This window comes from Triticum aestivum, chromosome 5B (assembly GCF_018294505.1).
Source record: "Triticum aestivum cultivar Chinese Spring chromosome 5B, IWGSC CS RefSeq v2.1, whole genome shotgun sequence".
Classification (NCBI taxonomy): Eukaryota; Viridiplantae; Streptophyta; class Magnoliopsida; order Poales; family Poaceae; genus Triticum; species Triticum aestivum.
Genome location: NC_057807.1, coordinates 554,197,903 through 554,212,018, shown reverse-complemented (window position 1 = coordinate 554,212,018; position 14,116 = coordinate 554,197,903). Strand labels below are relative to the sequence as shown.

Sequence of the window (14,116 nt, the reverse complement as noted above, 5' to 3'; positions counted from 1 at the left end):
GAAGATGTGATAAACAACATTAAGAGAATGGGAGATTAGAAAGAACTCGCTAATTGGTTGTCTGCACCTCCCGCTGATGTTGGTGTTATTGATATCTCTTGAAGCAGCCATCTTTGCTAGTGAAAGATTGTCAGTGAGAAAAGAACCTTGCTGAAGTTGAAGCCTGCAAGAGATTTTAGCTGCAAATAGAAGTGCATAAACTTCAGCAATAAGAGGTGAACAAACATCATGAATAGAGGCTTGAATCATTATTCTTGAGTCAGAACCCTCTTTGGGGAAGAGGATGTGAACACCAATACCAGTAGCCGGATTACCACCATACCCAGGCACATTCTTCTTATGCCAAGAAGCATCTGAATATATTTTGGTACCTGAAATACCCAAGTCAGATTTGAGGGTGGAGCCTTGTTGTACTTGTTCTTGCCCTTGAGAGAGTATGGTTGTAGATTGCTTCTCCTTCGAAGAAGGCAGCTCCATATTTAGGTTTTCTTGGGAATCTTGCATATCTTGGACAAAGGCGATGGCTAGAGCAGCTTGGTGAACCTGACGGGGATGTGATTCTTTCCTACAAAAAAGAACATCGTTTCTTGCTTTCCACAAACACCACAAGAAGGTAAATATATTAGGAATAGATGCCTGCGGATGGTTCATGTTAATTAGAACCTGAATAATATCAAGAACAGAATTATGATTGAGAGTAAGAATATCAGATCTAATATACCAGGGGTGCCCGAACCAAAAGGCTCTAGCAAAGTTGCAAAGAAAGAAAGGATGCATTTCATCTTCATCTGAATCACATCTAGAGCATGTAGAAGAAATATGAGAGGAAAACCTGTCAGCTCTAAGACCAGTTGGGAGAGCATGCCTAAGTATGTGCCACGCAAAAGTTTTAACCCTTGGAGCCATGAATTTGTGCTTCCAGACCTGCTGCAAAATATCTTTGGTTGATTGGTTCACCTGTCCTGGTTGATTTGCCTGCAAATTATGACTTTGTTGTAAACACAACTTATATGTACTCTTAGAATTGCACTTACCAGAAGGAGTGGGCTTCCAACAAAGGATATCCCTACTATCATCAAGAACTATAGGAGTTGCAATAATAGCCGAAGCAGTCGGTTCCTGAAGAAGGTTAGTAATGAACTCAGAATTCCAAACTTTTTGGCCTGGCAGCCAAAGATCAGAGACCTTAGCTGGGTAAATAAAAGCACTATGCTGGATATATATGTTCTCCGAAGTGGTACACCAAGGTGAACTCCAAATAGAAATGTTGCCTTGGGTGATCTGATAAAAAGAATTTGTTGGAGCAATGGTGGGACTCAGTATTCGGACAGTAGACTTGGGTCAAGGAGCTCCGGGATTGGTGGAGGCAGCGCTAGCTCAAGACAAGTGTGGTGCACATCAATGACTGATTACTCAAGACGATCAACTGTTTATCAGCTAGCCACCATAGTTTGTTAATTAATTGTTTATCAGCTAGGGGTGTAATAGTTGAAGTCCATTAGCATTATAGTTCAACTATGCAAAAATATTTGAGATCACCAACGCACAAGAATGATGCTATAATTAAGGGGGCGCCTAAACGTCGGGTAACTCTGATTCTCGGTCAAATCTTTTGCATGAAACACTCATTTGTCTATTTGGGCATTTTTACCGTAATTACGACATGTGAGGGCCGCATTTGATGACATGGCGTGAGGGTTCACAACAGACCACGTTAGACTAATCTTTTCTCTACTACCTACAAGAATTGTAAGGTTCTGTTTCCCCCCTTACGTGGTCAGTTTGGTCAATCCATCGTCCCTACTTCCGGCCTCCTCCACTTCCCACTGATGGCATGTCCCGATTTTTTCTCCTCTCACCTCATTCGCCTCCTTGTCGCCTCACGCAAAGAAAGCACGCACCCACCTAGCGCCATCAGCCTATCCCCATCACGATCTGGCCGCCGCCACAACGTCGATATCGCATCCGGCGCCGCCCGTCGCCTCCCTCTCCCATCTCGCGCTTGTGTCTCCAATCTCCCGTCGGACGTGCATGTGCCTGCCCCTTCGCATCAGCGACCACTTGCCAGCGACGACCCGAGGTCACCGTCGCGGGGACCAAATGATTCGTTGCCGCAGTCCAGAGCTACTTCGTCGACGGCGTCAATGGAGGCTTTGGCGAGAGCTCCTGGCCTTCCGCCGCCGCCGCCGGGTCCATCTCCCAGGCTGACATGCGGCCGATCGGGACTGCGTCGGATCCTCTGTCGCTGGCCCACGTCCCAGTCCTCTCCTTCCTCTCACAGTTCATGTAGCCCCTACATCCTCCCCCGATTCTTCAGGTTAGTCACGAGGAACTCATAATGTGCAAGTTCCTGATTTCAAATTGGTTGTGTGTTCTTGTGCTGCAGGAGGTGGCACCACATGAGGAACCGAGAATAGAATGAGAAAATCTCATATGTGCCAGTCTGCGCATCGCGTTCTCACGCCAAGCCCAAGCTCTTCTTGCTGCACTGTTGGCAGATTCATATGTACAATATTAGTGTTCATATCAGTCTGACAGATTCATGTGTATCTTTTCAGTATTCAAATTCAGGGAATTCAAGTGATACATATATTGTTTGGAATTTCGTTGCTATGCCATGATCGGTTCCATTTATCCACCATTTAATGTTTTTATTTTTCTGTCGTAAAGTAGTTCCTTCTATGGAATTGTAGTAAAAAGATTATATTCAGCTTCGTTAATGTCCAGATGCAAGTTGATGAATTACTGTTCATTTTACTTGAGAAGAAATAATTCACATGTTCAAGAACAACCGCTGGATTATAATTTTATAAGCCTTTGTACTGAATGCAAGCATACACATTGATTAATGATAGATATGTAGTATCCAGTGCAGTCTAAAATTACATCGCCACACCCGCCAGCAGGAGCGGCAGCAACAGCATGGTGTCGTAGTTTGACCTGGTGGTTGTCCCGAGGGGCACGACACCGCCAGTGGAGATGTAACAGGTGAAGGAGGAAGACGTGGGGACGAAGGTGGCTGCGTGGTAGATCAACAATTGGTTCGATAGCGAGGTGGTTGTCGTCAACGGCTGGGAGACGAAGCAGGTAGACAAGGCCTTTTCCTGGCTGAACAAGATTGAGGTGGGTCTGGCTCAAGAGGAGCAAACATCTCTGTTTATTTTCATATTTTGCATTCCGTTTTCTATTAAAACAATTCACTGAGCAATTATACTTGCTTTGAGTATAATTTGCATATTCGTATGTCTACGTGCAATTTAGCATCATCTTTCCTTACAATCGAAAAACATGAAGATTTAAATATTTTCAGATATGGAGCAAAGCCTTGCAAATCAACACAATAAATAATTTGTCTTGCAAGAATTTTATGAGACTAAGTAAATGTTCGACCATTGATGCAATTGTTCTATGTATGATTCACGATGATTATTTGGCAAACTTTTTCTCTCCCCCAAAGAAAATAAAAATCAAATGGAAGTTCATCATCCATATGTTCTTGCTCTGAGAAAAGGCTTGAAAGGAACTAATTCACTTTGGAATTTGTCTCACTTTGAGCTTAATTTGCATCTGCCTGCAATCTTGCGTCATCTTTCGTTTACATTCTTCCATTAACTTTGTGTAGAAAGGACATGTCTCTACATGTATATAGAATTCCACCCCAAATTTCCGGATCGCCTTTTTCAATAAAGCATGTGTTAACAATAACGTTTGTATCAATACTAAGAGATGTAGTTTTCAAGATTATAAATATTTAATTCGTCTTTTGTATGTGAACTTTTGACCAGTGGAAGGTCCACCATAATGGTTCTGTACTAATAATAAATTTAAGACTTCTGATGCAAATTTTGGCATGATGATAGGTTCACTTTGGACTTTGTCTCACTTTGATGGGAGCTTGAATTCTTCACCACGTTACGACTGATATTCCTGGAATTTGTGATCACAATGTCAGTGCTGCCATTGTCATGCAGCTCAACCTGGGACCGAGCACGGATGCCACTGCATATTGCTAAAATTTACAGGAAATGCGGAAAATAGAGTTACATCAACTGAGCAATGCACATTTCCCAAAATGTGTACCACATTGTTATTGAGATAATTATATGTTGGTGTATGGAGGGAATTTGTGTGGGAGCGATTGCAGCATTGGGAGAAGGCACGATACATTCAGTTGACACCCTAAAAAAAGACTTTAGAGTCTAAAGTATAATGACACGGAATAAGGTGTGGGATCGTCTCTTCTTCTAATCTATGGGACTATGAAAGAGTTGCTTGCTATTGTGCTTCTTTGAAGACGCTTTCACAACAACTTTTATCACCATCGTTGGGCATACACATCGTTAGCAACACAGTGCATGTTTCTCCAGGAACCATTTGCTTACTTAGTAATATTTCTGTTCATATTATAGGATGATATGCTTGATACTTTCCTTTTGTGATCATTGTTTTAGTTTGCGCGGGCTGGTTGTGGATTACATTGACCTTTACCAAATACATTGGCCTGATCGGTCAGTACAATGAATTCATTCCATGCCAGAAGCTCCAACTGCCATGTCTTTTTGCTTGCATCATGTGCATCCTGGAGTCCTAATATAACTCATGCTTACCCTGCAGTTATGTTCCCCTGTTTGGAGAGATGGAATACAATCTAAGCTACAAGTACACGCTGTACGGATAGAAGAACAACTAGAGGCACTTGGAAAATCTATTGTAATTGGTATTGTACTGTAAAAATGTAGTCCCTCTGTAAACTTTTATAAGATGTTTTAGGTTACAACTTACAAAAATTTACAGAGGGAGTATATTCTATGCCTACATCGGATTGTACGCAATGATAACTCTTTCTTTAGAAGAACCCTTCCTGGTGTTTGTACCATCAGTGTGAGTTATAACATGTTGTACCTTGCCATTAAACTTATGTTCCATATTCACCCTAAAACTTCTCTAAAGCTACTAAACTTTCTCGTGTTTTTTGAAGCTACCATGTATCCCTTTGCCTAAAATTTGATTGATAGCCAGATGTGCCATTAACAGCGGTGATGAATTTGGAATGGGGAGTGGAGATAGTGGTGAAGAAGACGAAGAAGAAGGTTGATTTATAACATGAAACAAAAGTTGACAATATTGTTTAATGTGCATGAGGATTTTAGAGATATACATGTCTCACCTGCTTTGTTATGTCCCGTTGCAACGCACGGGCAATTAACTAGTTTTTCAAAAAGAAAAGAAAACTTCCCCTCAAAAGCAAATTCCATCCCCTACCCCAATCCACCGTTTCCGTATGGCACCACTGCCCAAATGCATCGCCACCGCCGCGGAGGCAGGCGCACAGCACCGAAGCAAGAAGACGATGCTCATCACCGGAGCAAGCAGCGTGACGCCGGCGCGCAGCACGGGGGGGGCAAGCATCACAGGAGCAGAATGTCACTTTTGCACCCCGGCCACATTGTTTTAGAGCAGTGAAAGAGAGATTAGACGAGCCTTGGAGAAGCCTAACGATAAAGGGAGTCTTGGAGTGACAGGAGGCATATGCAGGTTGGGTACTTGGGTGGATCTGAAGTTTGTTTTCCACTTTTCCTTTCCATTGTTGGGTGCCCAACTAAAAACGTGCCCTCTCTACATCCTTGTCAGAAAAGAAGAGACCCCGTCGTGCTGCTTGGTGCTTGCGCTCCTGCGTTCGCCAGTTAGGTGGCCGTCCGGCAGAAGCACGCTGCGCACCATGGTCTGTGCTGCTTGGGTCGGGTGACCCAGAGCAGACAGCACGTGAGGACGCCACGCCAGATGGAAGCCGACCCAGCAAGGTAGCAACCCGACGTGCGGTCGACGTCGTCAGTTATTAGGTGCATGCACTGCACGAGCACGACGCCGGCCGGCCGGCTTCTCTTTCGCGATCCGGCAAACAGTTTGGTTTATTTGGTTTGGCCCCGCGCGCCGTTGGGTACGAATGCTCTCATCTTTTTCGTTAGCTGCTGCCTGCTGGATCGATCGATGGCTACTTCCCCTTTTCCATTTTCCTTCATCCTTTTGCTGCTTTTAGCTGAAGGAACGTTGCTTAGCCACCGTGGGCCTGGCTGGCTCTTTCGTAGCCCGTCTTGGGGAGAATTTGGAGAGGAAGAAGCGGGAGTGCAACGGGAAAGTGGAGAACCTATAAGCCATAGTCCAACGGGACTGGATTGTTTGGTTGGCAGCATGACTACCCAAGATGCTGCCACACTGCAAAAAGAGAAAGACCCAACCCAACATGATGGACCAACCGTTTGCTGGTCAATTAACAAGGCCAAAAGCGCGAAGCATCCCGGAAGACGAGAGATGGCTTGGATGGGAATGTCTGTGCGCCCACGTGTAACCTCTACTTGACCATGGACCGCGTTTGAAGAATATATTAGCTCTAGTTCTAGGACGGGGGAGCTAGTATATAGCCGAGATTAAAACATACGTACCACAAACGTGATTTCCCCCGTAGGATGGAGTGGAATGTACCGAGTGATTTGTCGATTGATCAGAGCCAACGTCTACCTTATTATTACTATTACTGAACAAAGCGACAGAATTATGGTGAATTATTCGATTCCCAAAGAAAGCGACAGAGACAGAGGTACGTTATGGTCGTCGGAACGGACACGGAAATGCTTCTTCGGGGCTGTAGCCAATCATGATAATGCAATCCATTCAAGGTGGTACTAACATCATACTACAGTCTGCATACATGCATGGTCGCGTGTTCGCCGTGCAACGTCACAGGAGCACAAGGACCGACCATGATACATACATATTCCGTCCGGTCCGGCGGAGATAAGCTCCCCTACTACGTCTCTCTCAAATCCGATTGCTCAACGTGCAAGGCTCAACTCAACGTACGAATGAAAGCAGTAATAACCTGACAGCTGCCGCTGAACCCTGTTGGACTTGGCCATACACGCTCTCCCGGAGATCGAGGAGATTCGGTCAGAGTCAGATGGAAAAAAATTATATGAAACCAGGTCTCATATAAATCAGGTGAGATCCGCCCTGATGAATGACATGTGGCATTCACAAATCACAAAGCATCTAATCTCTCCCCCCCTGATTTCAGGTGGGGTGTAGGGTGAATGCTTTGTGATTTGTGGATGCCACGTGTCATCCATCAGGATGAGTCTCACCTGCTATTCCGTGAGACCTGGTCTCATAGAATTTTTTTCCCAGTCAGACCATGCATTTTGGTCGCTGTCCGGGATTAACTATCCGATTGATATCCATCTTGAAACAGTACTGTATTCCTTTCCCAGCAGTTTCTTCTGCAGCAGAGGATTAAATCCCGCGCAATTAATCCCCAAATCATTTACCATAGGTAGTATTCTGTTTATTCTGCGTGGACGCCGTGGAGACCATTGATATATGGAATTTTTTTTTGGCGAAAAATATATAGAAGTTAGTAGCAGTAGTAGTAGTATGAAGTAACAGTTCATTAGACCACAGCGAGTTGCCAGATGTTCACTTTCCAGTCTCTAGTGTTCCGTGCTAGTTGGCGAGAGTAAGTTTGTATAATCTGCTTCAAAACGAGAAAACATACTAGACATCGGTTTACCATGCAATTAACCATCATTTTTGCAGTACCGATGAAGTTAGCTGAAAGGTTGCTGTACAACCATAGTTGCGAAATAGTTTGCGTCCTTGTTTGGCAAACAGTAACATATCCAACCAACTACTAAAATATCAAATAGGAAGGATATATGTATACTACTACAGTAACAACACATCTTTTTATTATGTTTAAGTAGGGATGTAATTTTTACCTTTATGTAGATTATATACTAAAAGCATAACCGCCAAAAAGGAAGATGTGAAAACCGTCCAAACTAAGGAGAATATCATGATCCACCTCAGCGCCAAACATGGCCTAAAACTTGCAGCTCTCAACATCCATAACTATCTCTTTTTGAAGAAAAAATATCCATAAATATCTCAAGAACATCGCCTTCTAAGGACTCAAACCAATCACGATCATCAATTAATCCATAGGACAAAATGGATCTACTCAAACATCATAAGATAGCCATATATCATTGGGAAATAATAAATAGTGTTAAGCATCATGTTTAAGTAGAGATTACAGCGGGTAAGAGAGGGGGGAAGAGTTGGTGATGAAGGCGGTGAAGTTGTTGGTGAAGATCGCGGTGATGATGATCGGCGTTCCGGCGCCACCGGAAGCAAGGGGGAGAGAGCCCCCCTTCTTCTTCTTCTTCCTTGACCTTCTCCCTAGATGGGAGAAGGGTTTCCCCTCTGGTCCTTGGCTCCCATGGCGTGGGAGGGGCGAGAGCCCCTCCGAGATTGGATCTATCTCTCTGTCTCTCTCTGTTTCTGCGTTCCCTGATCCTTCCCCTTCACCATTTCTTTTATATCCGGAGATCCGTAACTCTGATTGGGGTGAATCTTTCGCCCAGATTTTTCTCATAAAATTAGCTTTCTTGCGGCAAAAGAAGAGCGGCAACCGCCTTACAGGTGGCCCACGAGAGTGCCAGGCGCGCCCAGGGGGAGGGCGCGCCCCCCTGTCTCGTGGCCACCTCAGACACTGTTTCGTGTTGATTCTTCCTCCGGAAAATTCCAAATATTCCAAAATAATACTAAGTCCGTTTTTATCCCGTTTGGATTCCGTTTGATATTGGGTTTCTGCGAAACATAAAACATGCAAAAGACAGGAACTGGCACTAGGCACTGGATCAATATGTTAGTCCCAAAAATAATATAAAAAGTTGCCAAAAGTATATGAAAGTTTAATAATATTGGCATGGAACAATAAAAAATTATAGATACGACGGAGACGTATCAAAGGGAAAGAGCTCCTCTTCCTCTTCTGCATACCCAAACCCCCACACATCTGGATAACGTGTGTTTTCTCATCACTCGTGTTTGCTTTCTTTACCGACTGGGAGCGGATAGTGAAAATGTGCTTGAAAAGACCACAGTGCGGTCGACAACCCAGAAAATTCTCGCACATGGACACGAACGCAGCTAGGTATGTGATGGTGTTGGGAGAAAAGTGATGGAGTTGGGCTCCGAAGAAGTTCAAGGAACCCCGGAAAAAAGGGTGCGGAGGAAGCGAGAAACCACGGTCGACATGGGTGGCGAGCAGAACGCACTCACCCGGTCGCGACTGCGGCTCCGTCTCCCCCTCCGGCAACCGCGCAGCGCCATTGGCGATCAGTCCGGACTCAGCCAGCTCGTCCAAGTCATCCTGCCGGAGCGAGGATCGGATCCAATCGCCCTGGATCCAACCCGGCGGCAGCGCCGACCGCGACGACGACCCTCGATTCTGCTTCTTGCCTTTCGCCGCCCCCGTCGCCTTCTTCACGCGTTCCAGCGCCGCCGTCTTGTCCTTCACCATGGTGGTGGAGCGGCGGCGTCGAGAATGGAGGAGCCGGATGATGAAGCCATGTACCTAGGGTAGGGTCATGGACCTATCCTAGATACCCTCCCCAAGGACATCTCTAGAAGAAACTACCTTTCAATCGACCTGGAAGGATTTCACTCGACGTACTCGAAGACACTCGACCATGAAGCCACTCACTCGACCCCTAGGAGATCTAGAGTCACCCTGCACACGAACGGTATGTCATTAAGTAGTCTTTATGGTCATGATAGCACTTTATATATGGCGTTACCAGTAACGCCAGACCTTAATGTACTTTAAACCCTACATAACTAAGGGCCGGAGGGGTCTGGCGAACTCTATATAAGCCACCCCCTCCTCAGTGTAAAGGGTTCGCACCCCTGTAACTTATACGCACATAATCTAGTCGACCGCCTCCGGGCTCCGAGACGTAGGGCTGTTACTTCCTCCGAAAAGGGCCTGAACTCGTAAACACCTTGCGTACACAACTGCTCCATAGCTAGGATCTTGCCTCTCCATTCCTACCCCCTATTCTACTGTCAGACTTAGAACCACGACAGTTGGCGCCCACCGTGGGGCAGGTGTCTTAGCGACTTATTGGAGAAGTTGCGATTGTTCCGATCACCTTCATCATGGTTTCTGGCGGAGTTTTGGTTGAGGGCCGCGAGATCCATCTCGACGCGCTCACGTTCATCACCGACGACTCCGCTTGGCTTCAGGAGGCTCCACTCGACATCAACACGCTCCTCGTCCGCGGGGCGACGCACTTTCGCGCGTGTGTCCGCGGCGTCCTCATGCGGCAACCGTCGGCCCTGTATCGGTCGACCCTTGTGTCGTCCTCCCTCCCTGTCTCCCACCAGCGCAAGCGCTCTGGTCGGTCGAGGCTTCAGCGGTGGGTGAGGCACGCGGTGGCCCGCCAGTCGACCACCTCCCAAGTCGCGGCGATCGAGCCCGACGAATCTCTCTACGGCCTGTTCGATCTGTCGACTGGCTCCGTAGAGACTGCATCTGAGTGCAACAGCAGTGATCCAGCGGCGGAGGTCTTGATGGTTAATGGACCGCGCAGTCCTCCCGGCTTCCCCTGCGCCAACGGAGGCGACGGTGGAGGCGACCCAGCGTAGGTCCACGAAGAGTATCAACCCGAGCCACTCACTTCGCTGCAAAGGGAAGATCTTCGCCACCGGAACATGGATGCGCTGCATACTCCTACCGTCGAAGAAACCCCCGAGGCTCAAGCCTTAGAGGACGCGTGTTTGGCCAACTTGGCTGAGCGCACTCGACTGGAGAACCTCCAGCGAGCACTCGACGAACATGCACGGCAACAGGTCCCAGACTCCAGTCGACGTCAACTCTTTCCATCACCAACTCAGGTATATCGAACTCTAATTCAGAATCTAGCAGCTGCAGCCCGCATAGCAGAGTCGATTCAGCCCTCTCAGTCAAAGGCTGGTAGAGGCCTGATGCAGATCAGAGATTTACTTCGGGCAGCAAGAGATCAAAATTCAGCCGTATCACAGTCGTGAAATAGGATTCACAGCAGATCCATCGCTGCGAATACAGTCCAGTCGGCCCATAGCCCGAGATCGCCCCTGAGGCGTGAGGGACGTGGAGGTCGGTGTGATCAGTATGATGACTGATTCGATCGCGATGATCGACGTCGAGTGCCCACTCCTCCCCCAAGGGGTGGGTCATACGCCCCTCGACAGCAAGATGACAGACGCCAGCACAGTGTTGGGCGAAGGGTTCCGGTCGACCCCAGAGAACCAGGCTTTGATGCGAGATCCATTATCGTTCAAGGTTTGGTCGATCGGAACAGAGCTCACCGAGAAGGCCATGACAGAGATGCGCCCACCAGCAGCAGAGTTCATGTCTCGGGACCAGAGTGTTTTAGCAGAGCCATCGGGGCCACGGTGATTCCTCCCAACTTCAGCTTGGCGACTGGAGTCAGTACGAGTCCAAGCCCGATACTTGGCTTGAGGATTACCGAGTGGATGTTCAGATTGGCGGTGGCAATGATGAGGTGGCCATGAAACACCTACCTCTTATGTTGGAGGGCTCGGCCAGAGCATGGCTGAATCAGTTGGCACCTAGCAGCATTTACACTTGGGAAGATCTTGCCCGAGTGTTTGTCAGAACATTTGAAGGAACTTGCAAGCGACCAGCAGGGTTGACAGAGCTGTAGGTTTGTGTGCAAAAGGCTAATGAGACTCTGAGGGATTACATCCAGAGGTGGATCACATTGCATCACACGGTGGAAAATGTATCTGATCACCAAGCAGTATGTGCCTTCAAGGAAGGTGTTAAGAACAGAGAGCTAAGTTTGAAATTCGGTCGGACAGGAGACATGACCCTGAGTCGGATGATGGATATTGCCACCAAGTATGCTAATGGTGAAGAACAAGATCGACTCCGGAGTGGCAAGTACAAGCCAACCGCTCATGAAACCGGGGGAGGGAACTCCAGTCGGAAACAGAAGCGGAAAGCCGAGCCAGCTGCTCCTGGAGAAGCCTTGGCCGTGACTCAAGAAAAGTTCAAAGGAAAGCCCAAAGGATCTTGGAACCCTAAGAAGGTGAAGGACAAGGAAGGAAATGACGTGATGGATTTGTCGTGCCACATCCACACGAAGAAAGATGAGGAGGGTAACTTCATTTACCCGAAACATACCATGTCGGCTCTTGATCCAGCAATTTCAGGGGAAACAGCCCAAGGATAAGGAAAAGGAGTCGGACAAAGTTGAGGACAAAGAGGACAATGATGAAGGATATCCCCATGTCAATTCCACCCTGATGATTTTTGCTGATGTTGAAAGCAAAAGTCGATTGAAAGTTATCAACCGTGAGGTGAATATGGTCGCTCCGGTGACGCCCAGTTATCTAAAATGGTCTCAGACTGCCATCACATTCGACCAGTCTGATCATCCGACGCACATAGCCACCCCTGGGAGGCAAGCTTTGGTGGTCGATCCAGTCATCGAAGGCACCCGACTGACTAAAGTTCTGATGGATGGTGGCAGTGGCCTAAATATATTGTATGCAGAAACACTGAAAGGGATGGGCATTCCAATGTCCAGACTCGGTACCAGCAACATGAGTTTCCATGGAGTCATTCCTGGGAAGAAGGCTGAGTCACTTGGCCAAATTGCTCTTGATGTGGTTTTCGGTGATTCCAAGAATTTCCGAAAGGAAAAGTTGACGTTTGAGGTTGTGGATTTCCAGAGTGCTTATCATGCTATTTTGGGCAGGCCAGCTTATGCACGTTTCATGGCTCGACCATGCTATGTGTATCTCAAAATGAAGATGCCTGGTCCCAAAGGTGTGATCATTGTTACTGGCAATCGAAAGAAGGCGGAGGAGTGATTTCAGAAGGGCTCGAAGATCGCCGATGCTCAGATGGCAGTGGTAGAGCTGCAGGAATACCAGAAAATTGCAGATCCGAGTGATTTGTTACGAGCCAAGAAGCCCGCTACAGAGTCAGTGTTTCAGTCGTCCGAAGAGACGAAGCCCGTTCACATTCACCCGACCGATACCAGTGCTGGTCCGACTCATATCTCCACAACACTCGACTCCAAATAGGAAGAAGCGCTCATCCAGTTCCTCCGTGAGAACTGGGACATCTTCGCATGGAAGCCTGCTGACAAGCCAGGTGTTCCCAGGGGGCTGGCTGAGCATCGCCTGAGAGTCGACTCAAAAGTAAAATCTGTCAAGGAACATCTTCGACGGTCCGCCGTCCAGAAGAGAAAGTGTTGGAAATATGCCCTAGAGGCAATAATAAATTAGTTATTATTATATTTCCTTGTTCATGATAATCGATTATTATCCATGCTATAATTGTATTGATAGGAAACTCAGATACATGTGTGGGTACATAGACAACACCATGTCCCTAGTAAGCCTCTAGTTGACTAGCTCGTTGATCAATAGATGGTTACGGTTTCCTGACCATGGACATTGGATGTCGTTGATAACGGGATCACATCATTAGGAGAATGATGTGATGGACAAGACCCAATCCTAAGCCTAGCACAAAGACCATGTAGTTCGTATGCTAAAGCTTTTATAATGTCAAGTATCATTTCCTTAGACCATGAGATTGTGTAACTCCCGGATACCGTAGGAATGCTTTGGGTGTACCAAACGTCACAACGTAACTGGGTAGCTATAAACGTGCACTACGGGTATCTCCAAAAGTGTCTGTTGGGTTGGCACGAATCGAGACTGGGATTTGTCACTCCATGTAACGAAGAGGTATCTCTGGGCCCACTCGGTAGGACATCATCATAATGTGCACAATGTGACCAAGGGGTTGATCACGGGATGATGTGTTACGGAATGAGTAAAGAGACTTGCCGGTAACGAGATTGAACAAGGTATCGGCATACCGACGATCGAATCTCGGGCAAGTACAATACCGCTAGACAAAGGGAACTGTATATGGGATTGATTGAGTCCTTGACATCGTGGTTCATCCAATGAGATCATCGTGGAACATGTGGGAGCCAACATGGGTATCCAGATCTCGCTGTTGGTTATTGATCAGAGAACGTCTCGGTCATGTCTGCATGGTTCCCGAACCCGTAGGGTCTACACACTTAAGGTTCGATGACGCTAGGGTTATAAAGGAAGTTTGTATGTGGTTACCGAATGTTATTCGGAGTCCCGGATGAGATCCCAGACGTCACGGGGAGTTCCAGAATGGTCCGGAGGTAAAGATTTATATATGGGAAGTCCTGTTTTGGTCACCGGAAAAGTT

General features: G+C 47.0%; 1 long non-coding RNA gene across 1 annotated transcript; it reads left to right on the top strand.

The window, feature by feature from the left end:
- Positions 1-1,747: 1,747 nt before the first annotated feature.
- Positions 1,748-4,903, top strand: LOC123116901 (uncharacterized). Its single transcript, XR_006457228.1, has 3 exons — positions 1,748-2,286; positions 2,387-3,123; positions 3,861-4,903. It is a non-coding gene; the product is annotated as an uncharacterized lncRNA (long non-coding RNA).
- The last annotated feature ends 9,213 nt before the right edge of the window (positions 4,904-14,116 follow it).